Source organism: Oncorhynchus masou, chromosome 12 (assembly GCF_036934945.1).
Source record: "Oncorhynchus masou masou isolate Uvic2021 chromosome 12, UVic_Omas_1.1, whole genome shotgun sequence".
NCBI classification, from domain to species: Eukaryota; Metazoa; Chordata; class Actinopteri; order Salmoniformes; family Salmonidae; genus Oncorhynchus; species Oncorhynchus masou.
Window position 1 is genome coordinate 73,699,085 of NC_088223.1, and position 24,806 is coordinate 73,723,890.

Sequence of the window (24,806 nt, forward strand, 5' to 3'; positions counted from 1 at the left end):
TTGTGAGACGCAGAGTAGGTGAACGGATAATCTCCGCATGTGTGACTCCCCCTGTGAAGCATGGAGGAGGAGATGTGATGGTGTGGTGGTGCTTTGCTGGTGAAGTTGTCAGTGATTTATTTAGAATTCTAGGCACACTTAACCAGCATGGCTACCACGCCATTATGCAGTGATACGCCATCCCATCTGGTTTGCACTTACTGGAACTATCATTTGTTTTTCAACAGTACAATGACCCAAAACACACCTCGGATGTGTAATGACTATTTGACCAAGGAGAGTGATGGAGTGCTGAATTAGATGACCTGGCCTCCACAATCACCCGACCTCAACCCAATTGAGATGTTTTGGGATGAGTTGGACCGCAGAGTGAAGGAAAATAAGCCAACAAGTGCTCAGCATATGTGGGATCTCCTTCTAGACTGTTGGAAAAGCATTCTTCGTGAAGCTGGATGAGAGAATGCCAAGAGTGTGCAAAATTGTCAAGGACGAAGGGTGGCTATTTGAAAAATCTAAAATATATTTTCATTTGTCTAACACTTTTTTGGTTACTCCATGATTCCATGTGTTATTTAATAGTTTTGATGTCTTCACTATTTTTCTACAATGTAAAAAATAGAAGAAAAAAAAAAAGGTGTGTCCAAACTTTTGACTGTTACTGTACATTTAAGGACATGGATGTTTTTACGTTGGAAATGCTTTCTATCTTGTTCCCTGGGTACCCAAAGTGCTGCACATTCTCTCTCCCCCGGAACCTCCCTAACCCCAATGAAAGGTTTGATGGGTATACAGACAGGAAGGGTAACAGATTCTTAGCAGAACCAAGAAGCTCAACTTCGAGGTATACAGACCGGAAGGGGAACAGATTCTTAGCAGGGCCAAGCCATCCACACATAATGGAGGCAAATCAAATCTAAAATATCTAATAAAAAGGCAGCAGGATCAGTAAGGCAGACAATTTACAAGTCAAAAGGAGGTTCTGGCCCTTGTACAAGGGTCCCCACGTGGAATGAGAAACATACGTCTTCCCTTTTTCATGCATAACGTGTTTTTTCTAGTTTTAAAATGTGAATCAAATCGTGCAGTCATCGACTGTGCAATGGAGGGTGGATGTTTTTCCACTCAAGAACTACACTTCTCTTGGCGAGGATAGTAGAAAAAGCAAGTGCATCCTGATCTGGTCTGGACACCATTAAGCCAGTAGGTGGTAGTCCAATAAGGTCCACCAGAGGGCACAGTTCTACACTGACTCTAAAAAGTACAGACATTGTTGCCAAAACACTTGACCAAAATGTAACGATCTTGGGATAGGACCAAAACACATGAGTAGGATCTGCAGAAGCCTCTACTTCTGCAACCCAGAGTTTGTAAGATTCTGGTTGAATGAAACAGACGATTCCCAGCTTACAATAGTCAACATGTTTATTCATGGGAACGTTCTCCTGTCCATTATACAAAAACATCAATTTTATACTTGCTCCTTACTTACGCACATACTTTCACACGAACAGTAGATATCCTATGCACATACATACACACAAACAGTAGGTGAGTTTTATCCTTCTCCATAGTTCTCACCACTGTGTATCACTACCCAGCCGACAGTTCCATTTCCCCGAGGTTAGTGAAACCTTGAAGTACTCCCTGTCATAAGTTTCTCAGAGTTCTAGCCAGGTCTGTTCAAACACAGTTTAAGTGTTCTCTGTATTTTCTGAGGCACACACATACACACACATTTTTCTCCCCCCCCAATCCAACCTAGTTTAATTATTCCTTATACATGCTACAATTATTCCTTATACATGCTACAATTATTCCTTATACATGCTACATAAACTATAACCCCTAATGGTTAATTGTCAGGGTAGAATTATTTAGTCATTATCTCTAAACATATAAATTATTTGATCAATATGTGAATTTGCTTGCGACCCTTTTGAACGGAAGTGTAGCCGAACTGGTGGATCCATAATGCGGGTGAATACAAAACATTTCACCATTCAGTTTATACCCAGATATTTTTCCAAAGTTTTTAAAGGATTCAAAACGATTGGTGCAGATAACATTGGATCATAGATGAATAAAAGTATATCATCAGCATAAAGTCAGATGTTGTGTTTGAGACCTCTTATCACCCCTTTCACTACCTCACTGCAATGTACAGTAGATCGATGGGTAGTGGCTCTATGGGTATAGAAAAAAGGAGTGGAGACATCAAACAACCCTGCCTAGTTGAGGCCGGTAGGAGGCACACTCCAGGGGATTATCTTTATTTATAATGATTGATATAGTGGCTTGGTAAAACGTCTGGGGTAGAGATTTCCTATCAAAGGAGTGGGAGAAGGCTGAGGCTAAAAGCAGTAGGAGCTGTTTATCAAATTCAGCTGAGAACCCATCTGGTACCGGTGCTTTGCCATTCTTTAAGGACTTCATTACTTGTAAAATTTCTGAAGTGGTAAGTGGTTTATCAAGATCCATTCTCACTTTGTTATTTAGCTTTGGTATTTGTAAACTTGAGAGGAAAGTGTCTGTCAAAGAGGAATCTCCAGAGGCTTTAGTGTGATATAAATCAAAGTACAAGTTTTTAAACTGATTATTGTTATGGCACCAGCCTTTGTGATGGCTTTTTCTACCAGGGACTGTAAACTGGATGACAAGTGGAGCATGGTAAGATCGTACAATGTTGCAAAAGTTGACATCAGTTTGTCAACAAACCAATAGTCAATACATGAAAAGGTATGGTGAACATGGGGGGTAAAAAGAGTATTGCCTTGTAGGATTTAGTGCCTGCCAAACATCAAACTGTTCTAAAAATGGCAATATAATTTGTGAGAGAGAGATGTTTATTTCACTTTTGTATATTATCTACCTCACTTGCTTTGGCAATGTTAACAAGTTTCCCATGCCATTAAAGCCCCTTGAATAGAGAGAGAGGCCTTTTTATTAGAAGAGTGGTCCAAAAATGGATCCAGCACAGTTAAAGTCTCCGCCTAGGATCAGTTGATGGGTGTTTATATCAGGCAGTATAGACACCACATTTTCCATGACGTTTATATCGTCCATATTAGGGGCATACATATTTGCCTGAACCACCAGAATATTATGCAGCATCCCTGAGACCACAATATATTGACCATTAAAGTCTGACATAACCTGGGAAGGTGCAAATTGTGCATTATGATTGATCAGAATAGCTGTTTCATGTGATCTGCTCTGATAGCTTGAGCTAAAAACTTGCCCAACCCAGGATTTTCTCAAGCATGAATGGTCATCTGAGTTTTTCTTCTTTCACAAGTATTTGCAAAAGCAAACATCGGGGAGCCATTAATGATGCCCCTGGTTTGACTTTGTGTGCAGCAGCTATTCCAGAAGGTTCCACAGGAGCCCGACAATGACCCTTGAGCGATTCTCCGTTTGTCTTTCAATGGCTCTCCTGACAATATCCTCTCTCATCTTTTATTCCTCTTTCTCTCTCTTATTTAACACACACACACACACACACACACGATAAGAAATTCCAAGTGACAAAGACGGTTGCCAGGAAGAACTCTGGAAAGAACTCACGCCTAGGGATCGGGTATATCCAGTCTACTATGGCACAGAGCACGTAACCCCTTTGGCTCTAAAAGCATCCGTCTTTTCCCTTCATCTCCCAACACTCTCAAATAGAACAGAGATACTGAAAGAAAAGAATACCAAACCTCGGTACCGTTGCTATACTTAAACTTCAATTCCAACTAGATCTACACCAAAACAAAGTGTGCTCAAGTTTAATTTCCATTTCCACTAGGCCTACACCAACACAACCTGAAGAATTTCAGTAAAAAAACAGAAAACAACGGTATGAGTTAGAGCTGACCCCATTTAGTCGACTGGTCGATTGCTTGGTTGATAGGCTGTTGTTTGACCAATATTTCTTTAGTCGAGCAGTCACAAAAAATGTCATGCCTGTCTCAGTGGACTACTCCATTGCGGAGGCCTCTGGGATGGCACGGTACGAGAAGGAGTGTGGCTAAGATGCTTAAGGCACGTTTCTCTCCAGAATGCACTCTCTCCCGCCATTTTGTGCAATTTTTTCATTACTTCATTGTGTATTAGGCCTACAGTATGTTTTGTATTAAGCCTACAGTATGTTTTGTATTAAGCCTACAGTATGTTTGTATTAAGCCTACAGTATGTTTGTATTAAGCCTACAGTATGTTTGTGTTAAGCCTACAGTATGTTTGTGTTAAGCCTACAGTATGTTTTGTGTTAAGCCTACAGTATGTTTTGTGTTAAGCCTACAGTATGTTTGTATTAAGCCTACAGTATGTTTGTATTAAGCCTACAGTATGTTTGTATTAAGCCTACAGTATGTTTTGTATTAAGCCTACAGTATGTTTGTATTAAGCCTACAGTATGTTTGAAGATAATGTTTATTGGGTATAATTGTAAATGTTGAGTCAAGAAGAAAGGGAGTGTGGCTAAGATGCACAAGGCGCGTATCTCTCCAGAATGCACTCGCCAATTCATGCACTTTCATTGTTTCATATCTTCATTGTGTGAAATGTTTGCGTTTGGTTGTTAGTGTCTATCAATTCCCCATTACATATATCACCAGTAGTACATTTACCATTAATCCCCATAATTTCTAATCTACAAAGTTTGTTTGGATTCTGTTCATGCATTCAATATAGTATTATTATTAGTCATTTACCGTTGTCATTGTTGGAGTGGGCACATTGTTTGCAGAGCTCACAACCTATGCTACACTTGTGAAACACGTTTTGGTTTATTTCATTCCATATGAGTTTTGTCAATTTATTCATGATTTTTTTTGTTTGCAGTGCATCTGTCAATATTGAGTAATGACTCGCACCTGATTAATGCATATAGAAGTAGACGTAGGATACCTGCGTGCAAATGTAGGGGATTTTGGGGATGTCTGATAGCATTTCTGATTTCTTAACTCACCACCACTAATGAGCTGTGGAACTTTGCAAAGTAATTCTCAAACAGCATGTAAAAAAGAATCCATTGAGAATGACAATGGTTCCTCAATGTATTTGAAAAACATTTTCAGCTCGCTCCCTTTCAATAACCACTCGGCATGAAAGTGAAAAATGTAATGCTCTGATCCAGTGGAAATGTCACAAAATACCTGATTACCCTTGAACAAATAGCCTACAGCTGCATCTGTCCCGAGCTCACTGGCATAAACTCTGAGGGCCCAGAATATTTTATACAATGTTGCAAGTTTGCTAGTGCGAATTTCAGGCCGGACCCACTTGGAGAATTTTGATTAACCACATGACATTGATTTTGAGATATGAAGACTTTATTATAAATTAAATCAAACCGTTCCAAGAAAATGCGCAAATGAAAATTATAACTGGCATGCAGATCAGTAGAAATGGTGAGATAAATTGGCACCCCAAATGGAAAAGGTTGCCGACCCCTGGTGTAGCTTATTACCTGGGCTGTGTGGCTCAGTCGGTAGAGCATGGCGCTTGCAACGCCAAGCGTCGTGGGTTCGATTCCCGCTAGGGCCACCCATATGTAAAAGTAGTGGCCCCAGCCGACTTGTAAGTCGCTTTGGACAAAAGCGTCTGCTAAATGGGATTAATATAATATATATATAACCCAGGAGCATAACAGCAGAATCTGCCAAGGCAAGCAGCAGCGGGATGAGGAGGGCATACACAGTACCAGTCAAAGGTTTGGACACACCTACTAATTCCAGGGTTTTTCTTTATTTTGACTATTTTCTACATTTTAGAATATTAGTGAAGACATCACAACTATGAAATAACACATATAGTGGGGCAAAAAAAAGTATTTAGTCAGCCACCAATGCTGCAAGTTCTCCCACTTAAAAAGATGAGGCCTGCAATTTTCATCATAGGTACACTTCAACTACGGCAGACAAAATGAGAAAAAAAATCCAGAAAATCACATTGTAGGATGTTTATTGAATTTATTTGCAAATTATGGTGGAAAATAATTATTTGGTCAACTACAAACAAGCAAGATTTCTGGCTCTCACAGACCTGTAACTTCTTTAAGAGGCTCCTCTGTCCTACACTCGTTACCTGTATTAATGGCACATGTTTGAACTTGTTATCAGTATAAAAGACACCTGTCCACAACCTCAAACAGTCACACTCCAAACTCCACTATGGCCAAGACCAAAGAGCTGTCAAAAGACACCAGAAACAGAATTGTAGACCTGCACCAGGCTGGGAAGACTGAATCTGCAATAGGTAAGCAGCTTGGTTTGAAGAAATCAACTGTGGGAGCAATAATTAGGAAATGGAAGACATATAAGACCACTGATAATCTCCCTCGATCTGGGGCTCCACGCAAGATCTCACCCCGTGGGGTCAAAGTGATCACAAGAACGGTGAGCAAAAATCCCAGAACCACACGGGGGGAGCTAGTGAATGACCTGCAGAGAGCTGGGACCAAAGTATCAAAGCCTACCATCAGTAACACACTACGCCGCCAGGGACTCAAATCCTGCAGTGCCAGACGTGTCCCCCTGCTTAAGCCAGTACATGTCCAGGCCCGTCTGAAGTTCGCTAAAGAGCATTTGGATGATCCAGAAGAATATTGGGAGAATGTCATATGGTCAGATGAAACCAAAATATAATTTTTTTGTAAAAACTCAACTCATCGTGTTTGGAGGACAAAGATTGCTGAGTTGCATCCAAAGAAAACCAAACCTACTGTGAAGCATGGGGGTGGAAACATGCTTTGGGGCTGTTTTTCTGCAAAGGGACCAGGACGATTTGATCCGTGTAAAGGAAAGAATGAATGGGGCCATGTATCGTGAGATTTTGAGTGAACACCTCCTTCCATCAGCAAGGGCATTGAAGATGAAACGTGGCTGGGTCTTTCAGCATGACAATGATCCCAAAAACACCGCCCGGGCAACGAAGGAGTGGCTTCGTAAGAAGCATTTCAAGGTCCTGGAGTGGCCTAGCCAGTCTCCAGATCTCAACCCCATAGAAAATCTTTGGAGGGAGTTGAAAGTCCGTGTTGCCCAGCAACAGCCCCAAAACATCACTGCTCTAGAGGAAATCTGCATGGAGGAATGGGCCAAAATACCAGCTACAGTGTGTGAAAACCTTGTGAAGACTTACAGAAAATGTTTGACCTCTGTCTTTGCCAACAAAGGGTATATAACAAAGTATTGAGAAACTTTTGTTATTGACCAAATACTTATTTTCCACCATAATTTGCAAATAAATTCATTAAAAACCCTACAATGTGATTTTCTGTTTTTTTTTCTTCTCATTTTGTCTGTCATAGTTGAAGTGTACCTATGATGAAAATTACAGGCCTCTCTCATCTTTTTAAGTGGGAGAACTTGCACAATTGGTGGCTGACTAAATACTTTTTTGCCCCACTGTAGTTACCCATGTTATTTTGTAAATGTCTATATTTTTTCCCCAATATTTTTTCTCCATTTTTTGGGTGTGTGTGTTAGAATACCATTTTGGTATTTTGTATATAGTTATTTGTTTCCAGATGTACTACTTGTGTGGGACACCTGGGTGACTTCATGAAAAATGTCATGTAGCACACTCATTTTGGAAGTTATCATTCTGAAACTTTGCACAAGTACTGTTGCCCTCTAATGTGTTTCACTGAAAATGTCCCCATCATCCTATCTGAATATTTGTTTTATCTTGTTCATTTTAAAGATGGTGATACAAAAATAAAAAACGTATGTTTTTTTTTCATTGTATTATCTAAACCAGATCTATTGTGTTATATTCACCTACATTCAATTCACATTTACACAAACTTCAGAGTGATTTCTTTCAAATGGTACCAAGAATATGCATAGATTTGGGTATGTCTTCGGGTGGAAATTGAGGGGGTAGTTCTAAGAGGATTTATTAACTGAGAGGTTAATAAAGGTTGAGTTAAAAAATATATGATGTTACTGCTCTAGGGATATAATTATTGTTTGGATAACATTATCTACTCTTATGTATTGATTTTTACCTTTTTAATTTTTACACTTTTCTTGCGAAGCGCATTGCAGAGAACACTGAAATAATTATCGCTGAATTACCAAAGTGAATTATAGTAATGCTTATTTCAATTAATCCCATAAGGAATGGTTTGCCAATTGGCGATTTGACACAAAAATAAAATGTAATTCATTCATGAGCCGTTCCCCCTCAGCAGCCTCCACTGCTCTGCAATGCTGCGTGAGATATCCGAAATTGGTGATTGGTGTTGATGGGCTGGGTTGGTTTCCCTCTGTATTGCTGTCATTATATTAACTGGATGATAGAAAAAAATCATGAAGATAAGAGCGGTTCAATCCATAGCAGAAGATAATTGATTTAAATTGCATTAGGGGGGCAGCGGATATCACAGCACTCTATTGCTGCTCGTCTGTTGGAAGTACAGGGGGGCGGTAAAGCGGGAGATAGACGGAGTAGGGGTTCCTAGTGGGTGTTTTTCCAGCTACAGAGGATCTCGAACTTCAGAAGTTAAGTCTCTAGGGGGTTATTCCACTTACCCCCAAGGGGTTCCACATCCAGAAGCAGTCCAAAGTAAAGCTTGAGTGGCCCATAGAGAAGAATGGCCTAACGCTGACCTACCCCCTTCAATGGACTGTATTACAGTAATGGTTTTCACCCATTTCCCTTTCCTCCTTTCCTTTCCCATTGTCTGAGCACAGATAATGGGGCCAAGGCCCAGTTCACTATCAGCCCACAGGGATTGTGGGAGAATGAGGGATTCAAGGTGGAGGTGAGGAGGGTGTGTTACGTTTGTCTCAGGTGGAATATCAGAGTTAGCTCTCAGCTTTACCTTAGTTATATCAATGGTCATCGTCAGTTCTAGTCAATGCATTCGGGAGCACCTCTTTGATTTAGCTGTTTTTCAAGATTAAAAGAGTATATCCAGAGTTTAACCGCATTGAATACTCTTGACATGAGGCATATTCAATGAATCCTCATCGCCACAATGAAATCAGAATCTGCTGACGCTAAACATTTTTGTGATCCATCTCCATTGACATCTCAATCGGAGCCACCCGCATCTGTGTTCAGCGTGTGTAAAGGCATCATGTTGCTATTACGCTGATCAGGATTTCCTATGGCATCCCACTTCCTGGCTCACTGGGTTGCAATGGATGGATCAGGGGGCATAGTGCGCATGGGCAAAATTAAGCACATCATGCTAGAGATAATTAACCTCACTAGGACTTGACACACTCTATAAACGCTTGGTATGTGTGAAGTAAGAAGTGGAGGTGTGGGGACCTTACCCTAGTTGGAAGGCTCTGTCCCATACCCCATATCTCTGACATTAGGCTACGCTTTTTTTAAGCACTGCGGCTTCCAGTCTTTTGTGGCTTGATTTCTATTCCCCGCTTTGATTTGGACATATAAGATGGAGTTGATTTTTCAATCTGGTGTTGCATTATTCTTCGTGAATGGGCTCTCTCTCTTTGTGGCCTGCTAGCCAAACGTCTATCAATGTAGTCACTCACCATTTGCCTTTGACCTAGTAGTATTATGGGAGTGTAAACTGGGGGAGCTACACAGTTGGATCTTGGCAGCGCTATGTCCTCGTACAGTGCCTTGCGAAAGTATTCGGCCCCCATGAACTTTGCGACATTTTGCCAGATTTCAGGCTTCAAACATAAATATATAAAACTGTATTTTTTTGTGAAGAATCAACAACAAGTGGGACACAATCATGAAGTGGAACGACATTTATTGGATATTTCAAACTTTTTTTAACAAATCAAAAACTGAAAAATTGGGCGTGCAAAATTATTCAGCCCCCTTAAGTTAATACTTTGTAGCGCCACCTTTTGCTGTGATTACAGTTGTAAGTCGCTTGGGGTATGTCTCTATCAGTTTTGCACATCGAGAGACTGAAATGTTTTCCCATTCCTCCTTGCAAAACAGCTCAAGCTCAGTGAGGTTGGATGGAGAGCATTTGTGAACAGCAGTTTTCAGTTCTTTCCACAGATTCTCGATTGGATTCAGGTCTGGACTTTGACTTGGCCATTGGCTTTCTTCTTGCCACTCTTCCATAAAGGCCAGATTTATGCAATATACGACTGATTGTTGTCCTATGGACAGAGTCTCCCACCTCAGCTGTAGATCTCTGCAGTTCATCCAGAGTGATCATGGGCCTTTTGGCTGCATCTCTGATCAGTCTTCTCCTTGTATGAGCTGAAAGTTTAGAGGGACGGCCAGGTCTTGGTAGATTTGCAGTTGTCTGATACTCCTTCCATTTCAATATTATCGCTTGCACAGTGCTCCTTGGGATGTTTAAAGCTTGGGAAATCTTTTTGTATCCAAATCCGGCTTTAAACTTCTTCCCAGCAGTATCTCGGACCTGCCTGGTGTGTTCCTTGTTCTTCATGATGCTCTCTGCATTTTAACGGATTGATACGGAGACTTTACTATACACAGGTGGATTGTATTTATCATCATTAGTCATTTTGGTCAACATTGGATCATTCAGAGATCCTCACTGAACTTCTGGAGAGAGTTTGCTGCACTGAAAGTAAAGGGGCTGAATAATTTTGCACGCCCAATTTTTCAGTTTTTGATTTGTTAAAAAAGTTTGAAATATCCAATAAATGTCGTTCCACTTCATGATTGTGTCCCACTTGTTGTTGATTCTTCACAAAAAAATACAGTTTTATATCTTTATGTTTGAAGCCTGAAATGTGGCAAAAGTTCGCAAAGTTCAAGCGGGCCGAATACTTTCGCAAGGCACTGTATGTCAATCCACTGTGGGTGCTTGTTCTGGAATGTAGGGCACCCTTCTTTAGAAAGGTCTTTCAAGGGCCAAATGAACACCCAATTTAACTTTTAAATTCAGAATATTGAAGTATATTGCTGCAATGACTGTGTGTGGGCTTTAGCAATACTTCTGTCAATTGGTCATCATTTCCTATTTTGATAACCCTTTGACAATAGTTGGATTAGTTGGCTTTACTTTCTTTCTTGTTGTAGCAGCCTATCACTATCCCAGAATTATAATAAGCACTTGGCTAAATGGGTTTTAACCGACATTCATTTATTCATTCATTCACACGTATACACTCCCTAGGTGTCTCAAGTATTAGCTGGCTAAATAACTGTTTTACACAGCAACTGACAAAGCAGTTTTATAAAAACAAAATGGCAGTATTCTCATGCCAGGAATGCTTTGTTGCCATCAATTTGTGGTCATTTCGGCTAAATTCATTGCCAATGCCGCCTTACTAAATAAAAGCCATTGAGACATAGTATACCATCCTAAGCAGTTTTCGGTCGACATTTAAATTGCCTACAGACTATATTTATAAGGCACTCACGCCGTAGAATAGTCATGATTTTGAAAGCCGTGGTTCATGTTCTGCCATATTTACAAGGGCCAATGTCTACGGCCTTTCTCTGTCGGCTGTGGTGAGTCATTTTACTGCCGTTTCATGCAGGTTTCTTTGGTCGACAAAGAAATTCATCAGGAAATAGCCGCTGCATTACACATCCATTAAAGTAATCAAAAGTAGAAACATTCCACTGTCATATCGACACAGTAAAACCAACACAGAGCGAGTATGACTCAAATGCTTTATATTTGAACTAGGCCTATGTATCTGTGCTTTCAGTTGAGACCGACCAATTTATTTTGATGCGGGAATGTGTTTTAACCTCTCGCTTTCAGTGGGCTGATGTGCATACCAGTGACAGTAATGTATGCTCACACATGCCTGTTTGCAAAAACTCTCCTACATGAATATGTATAATACTTCATTTGTTTTAGAGAAGGCAGCATGTGGACAGGGGAAATGGATTGGTAATACGGTTGAAATCCTTGTTAGGGATACTGTTTCCATTTCCCTCATGCATACTAAAGAAAGTAGATAAATGAGCATGCTCCTTCAGGACAATGTAGACTTTTATAGCTGCTTATCATTGTAAAAATAAATGATTATTTTCCTTGCGTGGTTTGTTTGTTTAATTTCCTTGTGGTTAGGACAGAATGACCTAAACTATTTTGAATTTCCCCTATCCCAGGCCAGTACTGTATATGTACAGTAATGTTACAGTAATGTGGTTTCTCTTTGGGATGCAGTGGATGTGATGTTCAGTGGGTAAGTGTTAAGCCTTTCATAGTGTGCTTTTCAAGGACATGTTGATGGTAGAGATAAAGCCAATACTGTAGCCATTCTTCACTAGGAAGTAAAACAAAAGTGCATGTCACAGTTTAACAGAAGCTCATGGACCCCGTTAGAGGGAGCAGGAGTGACAGGCAATGCGTGTTCACGTTTGATACTGTGGCCACCCCTGGCTGAATTTGTATCACTCAAACTGAGTACATTTTGTAATTGCAATCCCATCCTGGCCTTGTGCTTAAAACCCCACAATTCAACCATCACCAGAAGTGAAACGTGGCCATGCAAAGGTAATATCTCTGTAAACTTGTTTTTCCACCACAGAACAGACTCCCACACATAATCCCCTTTGCTTCCCTATCAGTGCGCCACAATGGATTAAATACTAATTGAACAATGGGATCAAGTTTGACAATGTTGGAAGCGATGTTGAAATGTTAGAAGACTGATATTACACAAAGCAACTGGTTAACAGTCCTAAGTATATTTCTTCCCTCTGATACAGTTTTCCATGCTACGTCAAGCCTATATAACAAACGAGGTGAAAACATAGTTCTAAACTTTTCAATTCTTTCCAAGTTGTCCTTCTTAACAGTTTGTTACACAAGAACAACAACAGCCATGAGAGTGGGCAATTACAAACAAAAGCATCCAACACATTTCCATCAAAGGGCGTATAGCAAAATTATTTTTGGGATAAACCACCTCAAGATCTCTCATTGGATGTCTCCTGATGGCAAGATTACAGCATTAAGATGTCACACATCCCTCCCACACACCATCATCCCACTGCTATGCAGAAATGCATCATTCCAGAAGACTTTAATCTGAATGGAGAAGGGGTTTGAGTCAATTCCCTGACCTAGATTTAGTTGACTTCTGTCTCATCCTACTCCAAGCGGCACTCTGTTGTGGCTTGCATCATTTATGAGTTCAATAGGTTAACACGTGCTAAAGGTGAGAATGTCACTCAAGTCACAGGCTGTGGGCTGTGGGCGACACGTTGCATAAGCAAACAAGAACATTGTCTGAATGCGAGTGGCTATGTTTACTCACCTCTTGTTTTGGCTTATTCTTCCCTTTCACCAGGAAAACACCTGGCCAATGGTTGCCAAACCGCCTCTGTAACCCTCAGGACCACAGTCACCTACCTAATAATGTCTACCAGATGCCTCTGTGAACTTCAGGACCACAAAGTAATCTATCTAATAATGTCTACCAGCTCCCCCTGTAAACCTCAGGACAAAAATGTGTATGCTGACATCGTCGCTTTTGCCAAAGGTATACTATAGGTCTACTCAACACATCATGAAGGAACTTTCCGGGCTTTTAGTCCATATACTGAACAAAAATATAAACGCTACATGCGACAATTTCAATGATTTTACTGAGTTACAGTTCATATAAGGAAATCAATCAATAGAAATACATGAAGTATGCTCTCATCTTATTGATTTCACATGACTGGGCAGGGAAGCAGCCATGTGTGGGCCTGGCATCGGACAGGCCCACCCACTGGGGAGCCAGGCTCAGCCAATCAGAATAGGTCTTTCCCCACAAAAGGGCTTTATTACAGACAGAAATACTCTTCAGTTTCAATAACTGTCCTGGTGGCTGGTCTCAGACGATCCCACAGGTAAAGAAGCTGGTGTAGAGGTCATGGGCTGCCGTGGTTACATGTGGTCTGCGGTTGGACGTACTGCCAAATTCCCTAAAATTACGTTGGAGGTGTCTTATGGTAGAGAAAATAACATTAAATTCTCTGGCAACAGCTCTGGTGGACCTTCCTATAATCAACATGCTAGTTGCACGCTCCCTCAACTTGAGACATCTGTAGCATTGTGTTGTGTGACAAACTGCACATTTAGTGGCCTTTTACTGTCCTCAGCACAAGGTGCACCTGTGTAATGATCATGCTGTTTAACCATCTTTTTGATATGCCACACCTGTCAGGTGGATGGATTATCTTGGTAAATGAGAAATACTCAATAACAGGTAAGTAAACAAATGTGTGCACAACAAAATAAATAAGCTTTTTGTGCATATGGAACATTTCTGGGATTTTCCATTCTATTTCAGCTCATGAAACATGGGACCAACACTTTACATGTTGCTTTGTATTTTTCTTCAGTATAAATCATCACACCGAAGAACTGGATTTTAAAACACAGGCCTACATGCAAAGTCTGCCATTATGCAATGTCTCTCCAAGTCCCCCTATTGCTGCCTTGCGTACCCTTGGGGCTTCACCTACCTACTCCACTTTGAGAAATACTGATTTCGCTAACAATCTCCTCGTACAGTCTCGTCATCTTTTTGTTCCGGAGAACTTCTTTCTACTTAAACACCCTCTTTGTTATTAGCACAGACTTGGTTGTGCTACCATAGGGTCTGTGAACACACTTCAATGGGACACCCTCGTCCCTCTTTATCTTGTTGCTTTATCACTGTCAAGGGGTTGGGAAGTAGAGCAGGTCTGATTTATTTAACAGTTTAATTTAGCACACTCATATACACACACACAGATCCCTCTCTCCTTTTGAGACATGCTTCCTCTTTAAGGGGTTTTCCAATGCGGTGTAGGTCTGCTTATTTAAATCCGCTCCGGTTAAGACGGACGGAGCAGGTATAGGTTGGAGTCAGCGATATGCTAATAGTGGCCCGTGGGCCGTGGTGAAGTGGAAGGCCTCGCCGCTCATCACTGCCATCCTGGCTGGAGAACAAAAGACAAGAGGGGAGGCACCGCCCTGAGAGAGAGCGAGACAGGAAGCAGTTCTGAAATGTTTTGCTTTATTATGCATTTTAAGTATTGTCAAAGATTTGTGTCTTCAATTTTGTTACTTGACTTCTTTGGTATGCAAGCTGTCAGGCCTCTCTAGATAGGCTAGTTGTTGTAAACACAACCTTGTATTAATTGCAAATATTTTAGCACAATAATATATCAGCATTCAGAGAAATAAATACATTATTTCCCTATGAAAAAGGCTCTTCTATGAAATCAGTAGACCTCACTAATAAGCCAGTCCAAGTCTCAGATTCTTTTGACATGGAGAGTCTTGCCATTGCACGCACGGCACCCCTCACTTCAACAGGTCTGACTGCTGATCTATCAGAATAGCTCCATGCAGCCAGGCCCCCAGTGACTCTCTGCTGTCGAGCCAAATCCTGCACCTCCACCATACAGTGCCAATGGGAATATAAAAGCTTAAGGCTCAACAGCCTAATTACCAGTGAAACTTTGCTGGATTTTCTGCTCTCAGACCACAGGAGGGACACGCCCAGGCTGGCCGGTGCTACGGACAGACTTTGGAATTCTCCCATCCACTGACGTGGAGAACAGTCGTTTTGAATGTGCTCTGATTATTTTAGAGCAAGTCATAGGTAAAGAGGTGTCATCGTTGTTGCATGGTGATAATTCACCAAAGCCCCATACATCTCAGAGTACAGAAACCGCACTGTTCCATGTTTACTAACATCACATATTGACTGCAAAGTCATTGGATTGCAGGGCAATTCTTTGCCCTCTTGTCAAACGGTGCCATTTTGTCTGGAGAGAAATCACCTGTCTACCCACTGTTTGTGGGATATTGGTGCCTTGGTTGCCAACACAGCTGGTTCTTCTACTAATGACATTGACACACACAGTTCTCCCAAGACATGCACAGTGCCTTCAGGAAGTATTCACACCCTTTCACTTTTTTGTTGTCTTACAGCCTGAAATTAAACTGAGTTGTTTTGGTCACTGACCTACACACAATACCCCATAATATCAATGTGGAATTATGTTATTTTTATTTTACAAATTAATTAAAAATGAAAATAAGTATTCAACCACTTCTTTATGGCGAGCCTAAATCAGTTCAGGAGTAAAAATGTGCTTAACAAGTCACCTAATAAGTTGTATGGACTCACTCTGTGTGCAATAATAGTGTATAACATGATTTGTCTTAATGACTACCTCATCTCTGTACCCAACACATACAATTATCTGTATGTTAAGCAGTGAATTTCAAACACAGATTCAACCACAAAGACCAGGAATGTTTTCCAATGCCTCGCAAAGAAGGGCACCTATTGGTAGATGGGTAAAAAAAAAGCAGACATGGAATATCCCTTTGATCATGGTGAAGTTATTAATTACACTTTGGATGGTGTATCGATACACCCAGTCACTACAAAGATAAAGTGGTCCTTACCAACTCAGTTGCCGGAGAGGAAGGAAACCGCTCAGGTAAATGGTGACTTTAAAACACTTACAGTTTAATGGCTGTGATGGGAGAAAACTGAGTATGGATCAACAAGATGGTCCTTACTCCACAATACTAACCTTATTGATAGAGTGAAAAGATGGAAGCCTGTACAGAATACAACTATTCCAAAACATGCACCCTATTCCAAAACGGCACAAATTTGGCAAAGCAATTAATTTTTTGTCCTGAATTCAAAGTGTTATGTTTGGGGCAAATCCAATACAACACATTCCTGAGTACCACTCTCCATATTTTCAAGCATAATGGTAGCTGCATCATGTCATGGGTAAAACATTATTCTAATCATTAAGGACTAGGAGTTTTTCAGGATAGAAAATCAACGGAATGGAGCTAAGCAATGGCAAAATCGGGAAAACCTTGTCTGCTTTTCACCAGACCCTGGGATATGAATTTACCTTTCAGCAGGACAATAACCAAACAGTGGTTCCCAACTTTTTTTGTTACTGTACCACCTACTGCATTTTGCTCTGGCCAGAGGACCCCTGAAGTACCTCCTTGTGTGCATTTTACCAGTAGGCCCATGGTCTCATGAGATTCATGTGGATAGGCCAAGTACCCGAGGGGTTCTAGTACATCTAGTTGGGAACCACTGACTTAAAACACAAGGCCAAATCTACACTGGAGTTGCTTACCAAGAATATATTGAGTGTTCCTGTTTTTTAAGTTTTGACTTAAATCTGTTTGAAAATCTATGGCAAGACTTGAAGATGGTTCTCTAGCAATGATCACAAGCATTTTGACAGGGCTCAAAGAATTTAGAAAACAATGGGCAAATATTGAGCAATCCAGGTGTGCAAAGGTCTTAGAGACTTTCTCAGAAAGACTCGGAGCTGTAATCACTGCCAAAGGTGATTCTAACATGTATTGACTTATGGATGTGAATACTTATGTAAATTAGATTTCTGTATTTAATTTTCAATACATTTGTGAACATTTCCAAAAACATGTTTTTACTTTGTTATAATGGGGTATTGTGTGTAGATGGATGAGAGGGAAAAAGAAAATGTAATACATTTTGATTTCAGGCTGTAATATAACATGTGGAATAAGTCAAGAGGTATTAATACTAATACTAATATTAATACTTTCTGAAGGGACTGAAAATACTACTGATCTCTTGTGTGAGACAGAAACAGCAAGACACTGTCTATTTAGAACCCAGGGTTGATTATACACTGAACAAAAATAAATGCAACATGCAACAATTTCAAAGGTTTTACTGAATTAAAGTTCATAAGGAAATCAGTCAATTTTATTAAATTCATTAGCCCTAATCTATGGATTACACAGACTGGGAATACAGATATACATCTGTATAGGGTTGCACATTTTGGGGATTATTCAGAGGTGGAAACATTCTGTGAGAATTAAAGGGGAATATATGGGAATTAACAGGACTATATGGGAATTAATGGGAATATATGCAAATTAATATTAATACCATTTAAATGTAGATGGTTTTTGCTTTTGATATATTTACCATATCATATGGAGACAGAAACATATACCTTTTACCTTATCATAAGTAGACATAATTGCAAATAATTAAATCCTTCCAAAAGAAATAAAAATAACAATTTAGCTATGAATTGAACTTTAATTAAATGAGTTGACTTTTCACATGGGATGATTTCACTGAACAACAAAAGAAAGGGAATATTGAATGAACCCTATGATCCATCACATCTCCCAGAAATGTTTTCAACATACATCTGTAAAATGATAACCAAAGCTTTAGTTTCTAGACTGTCTTCCTCTCAGGCTTCCATGTCTTGTCCACCTCTTGAACATCAGACTCTGGGGCCTCATCGTCACTGTCACTTTCCAACCTTGGTGAGGATGTCTCGTCAGGCTGAAAAAGCCTCACATTTGCCCGGATGGCCACCAATTTTTCAACCCTTGTATTGGTCAGCCTGTTGCGTGCTTTGGTGTGTGTGTTCCCAAACAAGGACCAGTTGCACTTTGAGGCGGCTGCTGTTGGTGGGATTTGGAGGATGATGGAGGCAACAGTGGAAATAACCTCAGATCCATAAAGTCCCTTCCATGTGGCTGATGAGATATGTTGGCACGACTCCCAAAGCCCTTAATCTGAAGTGTTACTTCAAGAACCTTGCCCGACTGCCAAACACCTTGACCTCATCCCGGCAAGGTGGTGAGACACGGTAGTGATGACACCATAGGCTTTGTTGATCTGTGCACCAGATAGGATGCTCTTGCCAGCATACTTGGGGTCCAACATGTACACTGCGGCGTGTATGGGCTTCAGGCAGAAGTCATCACGCTTTTGATGTATTTCAGAACTGCAGTTTCCTCTGCTTGGAGCAACAGTGAAGTGGGCAGGGCAGTACAGATTTCTTATCTTACATCTGCAAGCAGAGTCTGAACATCAGACAGTATGTCATTGTCTCCCTCAATCCGTGCAATGACTACTGCTATAGGTTTCAGGCTGCTTACCACTCTCTCCCAAAATAGAGAGTGGGCAGCTTCAATGTGGGCAGCTTTAATGTGGTGCTCTAATTCTTAGAGTAGATTACTGCTGTAACTTGATGACCCTTCACATACCTAACCATTTCCTTGGCTCTCTTGTAGAGTGTATCCATTGTTTTCAGTGCCAGGATGTCCTTGAGGAGCAGATTCAATGCATGAGCAGCACAGCCAATAGGTGTGATGTGAGGGTAGGACTCGTCCACTTTAGAATAAGCAGCCTTCATGTTCGCAGCATTGTTTGTCACCAGTGCAAATACCTTCTATGGTCCAAGGTCATTGATGACTGCCTTCAGCTCATCTGCAATGTAGAGACCGGTGTGTCTGTTGTCCCTTGTGTCTGTGGTCTTGTAGAATAATGGTTGAGGAGTGGAGATGATGTAGTTAATTATTCCTTGCCCATGAACATTTGACCACCCATCAGAGATGATTGCAATACAGTCTGCTTTCTCTGTGATTTGCTTGATCTTCACTTAAACTCTGTTGAACTCTGCATCCAGCAAATTAGTAGATAAAGCATGTCTGGTTGGAGGGGTGTATGCTGGGCGAAGAACATTCATAAATCTCTTCCAATACACATTGCCTGTGAGCATCAGAGGTGAACCAGTTGCATACACAGCTTGAACAAGACATTCATCAGCATTTCTCTGACTACGTTCCTCCATTGAGTCTAAAACACTTCTCATTCCAGGAGGACCAAGAGCTGTTGCTATCAATAAGGTGTCTGATTCATAATTTTCACCTCGATTAGATGTAGAGGGACTTTGTCAGAGGTTGCTTGTTGTGAGCGCTGAGGGAACTTTATGCACTTGGCCAGATAATGCTGCATCTTTGTTGCATTCTTCACATATGATTTTGCACAGTATTTGCAAATGTACACAGCTTTTTCTTTTACATTAGCTGCTGTGAAATGTCTCCACACATCAGAGTGCCTGAGGCATTTTCCTGTAAAGATTAGAAGAAAATCAGTTTAAAAAAATACAATTCCATGTACAGATAAATAGTTAAGCAGTTAGATTAAGCAACTCCTTTGTAATATAAATGTTTTAAAAGTAAACGTATTGAAACAGGTGAATGAACACTCCTCAGTTAGCAGGCTCAAGCAAGCTAAAACCCACATGGTAGTAAAAACTAATGAGCAGAAATTGTTAACAAGTTAAAAATGATTTAAATCAAATCAAATGTATTTATATAGCCCTTCTTACATCAGCGGATATGTCAAAGTGGTGTACAGAAACCCAGCCTAAAACCAAACAGCAAGCAATGCAGGTGTAGAAGCACAGTGGCTAGGGAAAACTCCCTAGAAAGGCCAAAACCTAGGAAAAAACCTAGAGAGGAACCAGGCTATGAGGGGTGGCCAGTCCTCTTCTGGCTGTGCCGGGTGGAGATTATAACAGAACATGGCCAAGATATTCAAATGTTCATAAATGACCAGCATGGTCAAATAATAATAATCACAGTAGTTGTCAAGGGTGCAACAAGTCAGCACATCAGGCGTAAATGTCAGTTGGCTTTTCATAGCCGATCATTAAGAGTATCTCTACCGCTCCTGCTGTCTCTAGAGAGTTGAAAACAGCAGGTCTGGGATACGGCCAGGTGGTAGCACAGGTAGTCCATGGTGGACAGGCCCTCTGAGAGAAAGAAAGAAAGAAAGAAAGAAAGAGAGGGCATATTTAAATTCCATAGGACACCCGAAAAGACAGAAGCCAGATATAACAAAGGCAGAACAATTGCATAAAACTGCTGAGCAGCAGACACTGTGGCCCCAGGTGGACTGGGGACAGCAAGGAGTCATCATGCCAGGTAGTCCTGCCAGTGGCTGTAATAGGGTTGGTCCTAGGGCTAACAAAAAAGGCCCAGTATTGTAATCTGAGAGAAAGAAAGAAAGCAAAAAGAATCAAATGTGATAGAGAATTAGATGGAAGAGCATATTTAAATTCACATAGGACACCCAATTAAATTGGGGATTGTTTAACCAAAAAAGACAGAAGTACTCCAGATATAACAAACTGACCCCAGCCCCCCGACACATAAACTACTACAGCATAAATACTGGAGGCTGAGACAGGACGGGTCAGGAGACACTGTGGCCCCATCCGATGATACCCCCGGACAGGGCCCAACAGGAGGGGCACTAGAGGGATGAGGTCGGGCAATGTGGGGCTGCCATTGATGTTCCAATTCATTCTAATGGTTCTTATGGTAGAGAAATGATGGGGTTGAGATAGGGCTCTGCGCAGGTCAGTCAAGCTGTTCCACACTGATCTCAACAAACCATTTCTGTTTGGACCTCGCTTTGTGGCATGGGGCATTTTCATGCTGAATTGTTGCCACAAATGTGGAAGCATAGAACCATCTAGTATGTCATTGTATGCACTAGTGTTAAGTTGCCCCTTCACTGGAACTAAGGGGCCTAGCCTGAACACAGAAAAACATCCATTATTCCTCCCCCACCAAACTTTACAGTTGGAACTATGCATTGAGGAGGTAGCATTCTCCTGGCATCCGCTAAACACAGATTTGTCCGTCGGACTGACAGATGGTGAAGTGTGATTCATCACTCCAGAGAACGCGTTTCCACTGCTCCAGAATCCAGCGGCGAGCTTTGCACCACTTCAGCCGGCGCTTGGCATTGCGCATGGGGATCTTTGGCTTGTGTGCTGCTGCTCGGCAATGGAAACCCATTTCATGAAGCTCCCAACAAACAGTTATTGTGCTGACTTTGCTTCCATAGGCAGTTTGGAACTCTGTGGTGAGTGTTGCAACCGAGTACAGATGATTTTTACATGCTACACGCTTCAGCACAGTCTTCTTCTTTTGTGTGGTCTACCACTTTGTGGCTGAGCGAAGTGTGGCCTTTCAACTTCAAGATAACAGCACTTACAGTTGACCGGGGAAGGTCTAGCAGGTCCAGAAATATGACAGACTGACTTGGAAAGGTGGCATCCTATGACGGTGCCACATTTTAAAGTCACTGAGCCCTTCGGTAAGGCCATTCTTCTGCCAATGTTTGTCTATGGAGATTGCATGGCTATGTACTCAATTGTATACATCTGTCAACAACAGGTGTGGCTGAAATAACCAAATCTACTAGTTTGAAGGGGTGTCCACATACTTTCGTATATATAGTGTTTGCACCTGTAAGGTAGATGGATTATCTTGGCAAAAGAGAAATGCTCACTAACAGGGATGAAACAAATTTGTGCACCACATTTATAAGACATAAGCATTTTGTCCATATGGAAAATTTCTGCCATCTTTTATTTCAGGTCGTGAAACATTGGACCAACACTTTACATGTTGCTTTTCTATATTTGTTCAGTGTATAATCCCAACATAATTAGCAGCCACCCCAAAGCCTTTGTTTCAGAAACACACACCAACACAGTCGCAAGTGTGTGATTATAGGAACTCTAAATAAGTTTGCGCAGGCACTACACAGTCATCCTATTCTACAGTGGTGCTTCTGAAATCTTCACAATAGTAGGAATTGCATTATAACTGGGCATTTTCACCTATGTGACTAAGGAACCAGACCAAATTATTATCTCTTAAATTTGAAGATCTTTATAATAAGGCAGAGTGATTCACACGTTACAACCTTAATCTAAAATGTATTAAATATGTTTGAGTAAAAAAACAAACTACTTACAATACCCAATGATGACAAAGCAAAAACTTTTTTTACGTGAAATATCATACCCTTTACTCTGTACTTTTTTGAAGCACCTTTAGCAGCAGTTACAGGCTCGTCTTCTTGGGTATGACGCTACAATTTTGGCACCACTGTATTTTGGGATTTTCTCCCATTCTTTTCTGCATATCCTCTCAATTTCTGTCAGGTTTGATGGGGAGTGTTGTTGCACACTATTTTCAGGTCTCTCCAAAAGTGTTCAAGTTTATACCTGGGCCATTCAAGGACTAGAGCAGATTTTCATCAAGGATCTCTCTGTACTTTGCTCCGTTCATCTTTCCCTCGATCCTGACTAGTCTCCCAGTCTCTGCCGCTGAAATACATCCCCACAGCATGATGCTGCCACCACAATGCTTCACCGTAGGGATGGTGCCAGGTTTCCTTCAGATGTGATGCTTGGCATTTAGGCCAAAGAGTTCAATCTTGGTTTCATCAGACAAAGAATATTATTTCTCATTGTCGGAGCGTTCTTTATTTGCGATTTGGCAAACTGCGCGGGCTGTCATGTGCCTTTTACTGAGCAGTGGCTTCCGTCTGGCCAAACTACTATGAAGGCCTGATTGGTGGAGTGCTGCAGATGTGGTTGTCCTTGTGGAATGTTCTCCCATATCGCCACAGAACTCTGGAGCTCTGTCAGAGTGAACATCAGGTTTTTGGTCACCTCCCTGACCAAGACCCTTCTCCCCCGATTGTTCAGTTTGGCCAGGCTGCCAGCTCTAGGAAGTGTCGTGGTGGTTCCAAACTTCTTCCATTTAAGAATGATTGAGGCCACTGTGTTCTTGGGGACTTTCGATGCTGCAGAAATGTTTTGTTTAGGTTCCCTTCCACCGATCTGTGACACAACACAATCCTGACTCGGAGCTCTACGGACAATTCCTTCGACCTCATGGCTTGGTTTTTGCTCTGACATGCACTGACAACTGTGGGACCTTTATATAGACAGGTGTGTGCCTTTCCAAATCATGTCCAATGAAATGAATTTACCACAGGTGGACTCCAATCAAGTTTTAGAAACATCAAAAGGATGATTAATGTTTTAATCTAAATACCTGTTTTTTTCATTATGTGTGTATTGTGTGTAGATTGAGGAAACTATTGATTTAATACATTTTAGAATAAGGCTGTAATGTAACTAAATGTGGAAACATGGAAGGGGCCTGAATACATTCCGAATGCGCTGTATAATGAAGAGAGACAATGAAGAGAGACAAATGTTCGGTGTAGGCTATGTCTTTTCAGCTACTACTACCTTTCCAGATTTTGACCAGTGGAGTATCTCATTAGCCGGGCCCTCGCCTTTGTCCTAGAATTGCCACCACGTCTCCTACCCTGCATAATGACTAGTGCTCTCTGAACCACAGGCAGTCACAGAACCACAGTTAGGCAATGATAGCATTACTGCTCTGACTTATTTAAGGTGGTCTTAACTGGGGGCCCTGTTTAATGAACAGCTTGTGCCAAGCAATAATCTTTGAGTTGACACACACAAATCACTCAGCAGAGCACTAAAAGAGATTCACCTGCCGCACAATATGTTTGCGGGTGTGGTTTGCTAACGTGAGATGGAGGGAAGAGGTTGAGGGAAGTAAATGGACCGCAGGGAGAGTCTACACAACAGAAGAGGAGCACTTAATCACTCACTTTGTTTCTGGAAATACCTTCACCAGCGAGGCATTGTATGCGGGCCCTCTGTTCCTAGTCAACTGCCGATGGAGTGCGCCAAAAAAGTTATGTTCTTGAAGTAGCATCCATTTGACAATTCTCACTATTTAGGTAAGAAGGTTAAGGTAATACTCAATTTAATGGTACAATTTTTATTTTTTAGCACAACTGTCATAATCTGCTGGGAAGTTTTTAAAAGTAGCTGTGGGGAGTGTGGATAATGAGTGCTGCTGCGTTGCATCCCTTGGCTCAGTCAGATGCTGAGAGAGCTCTCCTCAGATTCTTTCCAATTTTGCTACACTTCTCTGGAAATGCACCATGAAAAGCCTCCAAATCCAGGTTTTACGTTTCCTGTTTAAAAAAAAAAGTACAAAAAAGAGGAAACTTATGCTTGGTAGTTCTAGCGTTTAAGTGAAGTAAGCCTCAGATCTCACACAGCACTGTACCGAAATGGACCTGGGGCTTTCCCACTCGGACCCGATATGCATACATATATTTTTTTCAATATAGAGACCCATTCCAAATGGACCCAAAGGCATATAGACCCGGTCGGGTTCAGGTCCGA

General features: G+C 41.2%; 1 protein-coding gene and 1 non-coding gene across 2 annotated transcripts in view; both read left to right on the plus strand.

Annotated features, from left to right (window-relative positions):
- Window positions 1-24,806, plus strand: part of LOC135550802 (cell adhesion molecule 1-like) — a 485,176-nt gene that overhangs the window by 205,337 nt on the left and 255,033 nt on the right. The window lies entirely within an intron of this gene.
- On the plus strand, window positions 5,458-5,531 carry trnaa-ugc (transfer RNA alanine (anticodon UGC)). The gene has a single exon. It is a non-coding gene; the product is annotated as a tRNA-Ala (tRNA).